This window comes from Saccopteryx leptura, chromosome 1 (assembly GCF_036850995.1).
Source record: "Saccopteryx leptura isolate mSacLep1 chromosome 1, mSacLep1_pri_phased_curated, whole genome shotgun sequence".
Taxonomy (NCBI): Eukaryota; Metazoa; Chordata; class Mammalia; order Chiroptera; family Emballonuridae; genus Saccopteryx; species Saccopteryx leptura.
This window is the reverse complement of record NC_089503.1, coordinates 195,313,455-195,314,975: the sequence shown is the minus strand read 5'-3', so window position 1 is coordinate 195,314,975 and position 1,521 is coordinate 195,313,455. Positions and strand designations below refer to the sequence as shown.

Below are 1,521 nucleotides of genomic sequence, written 5' to 3'. Positions count from 1 at the left end.
CCTCACTTCCTGCCACGTGAGTCTCTCCTGGCTGCCGTTTGCTCCGGGGAGCTGGGCAGCCCTCTCCGCGTTTCCGCTTTTCCTACCAGTCTTGGTGTGGCTTCTTCAGTGTTCCTTGGTTGAAGAGTCCTCTTAGTTTAGTCCAATGTTGGTTTTTCCAGATGGTAGTTCTTAAAATTAGTTTGTAATCCACTTTGGTTCTGGGAGGTGGGTGTTGGTATGTCCGCCTACTCCAGCGCCATCTTGTCTTCTCTAATTTTATTTTTTATTTTTTTACAGGGACAGAGAGAGAGTCAGATAGAAGGATAGATATAGACAGACAGACAGGAACGGAGAGAGATGAGAAGCATCAATCATCAGTTTTTCGTTGCAACATCATACTTGTTCATTGATTGCTTTCTCGTATGTGCCATGACCGTGGGCCTTCAGCAGACTGAGTAACCCCCCGGCCGAGCCAGTGACCTTGGGTCCATGCTAGTGAGCTTTTTGCTCAAGCCAGATGAGCCTGCGCTCAAGCTGGCAACCCCGGGGTCTCGAACCTGGGTCCTTCCGCATCCCAGTCAGACACTCTATCCACTGCGCCACCGCCTGGTCAGGCTGTAATTGTTTCTTGTCAGCTGCATGCAAGGTACCAGGTAAAAGGCCCTTAGTGAATGGGGAGGGGAAGCATTCTCTGGTCCTGTGATCAGGGCTCAGCCTGGGCCTCTGGGCTGTGAGCTTCTCAGTCTATTCCTCCCCTCAGGTGAGACAGGAGGGCTAAAGTGGGTGGAATGGGCTGTTTCCCTTCCCAGGGTGGTTGGACTCTGACAGTACTCCAGTGCTTTGCTGTGAGGGCAGGCCCTTTAAGAAGAAAAGACTATGCTCACTTCAAAATGGTTCCCTTCCCCTCCCCCACCAGTAATCCAGAGTTGTGCAAAGGCTGAGATGTGGAAAGCAGCAGAGCAGAATAAGGTGTTCGGAAATAAGCCCACACAAGTAAGGGCGATTTATTTGTGACAAAGATACAGAGAGAATCCAACGGAGAATGGAGAGTTTTCAACAACTAGTACTGTAAAAACGAACACCTAATACAGTTCTATGTCAAGAAATGAACCTCACCCACCTTGTCCTGGGCGCTCAAAGGGATCACAGAGCAAAATGGAAACTGTATAAAACCAGGAGAAGTCTTGAAGTCACAAAAGAAAGTTCTTGTGTCCTTGATTTAGGTTAAGATTCTTTTAGATAACACACCAAAAGCACGTCTATACAAGAAAACATTGATAAATAAGACAATCAGAATTACAGCCTCTGCTTTCTCAAAACAAACTGTTTATAGAATGAAAAGACAAGACATAAACAGGAAAATATTTGCAGAACACATGTCTGATAACGGCTGCTTTCCAATGTGCAGAAAGCAATTGGAAAACTCAATAATAAGGAAGAAAATAACCCAATTTTAAAAATAGGCCCTGGCCGGTTGGCTCAGTGGTAGAGCGTCGGCCTGGAGTGCAGGAGTCCCGGGTTCGATTCCCGGCCAGGGCA

The 1,521-nt window shown here is 47.3% G+C and overlaps 1 non-coding gene across 1 annotated transcript; it reads left to right on the top strand.

Moving 5' to 3' along the window:
* The first annotated feature begins 1,445 nt into the window (after positions 1–1,445).
* Positions 1,446–1,521, top strand: TRNAS-GGA (transfer RNA serine (anticodon GGA)). The gene has a single exon. It is a non-coding gene; the product is annotated as a tRNA-Ser (tRNA).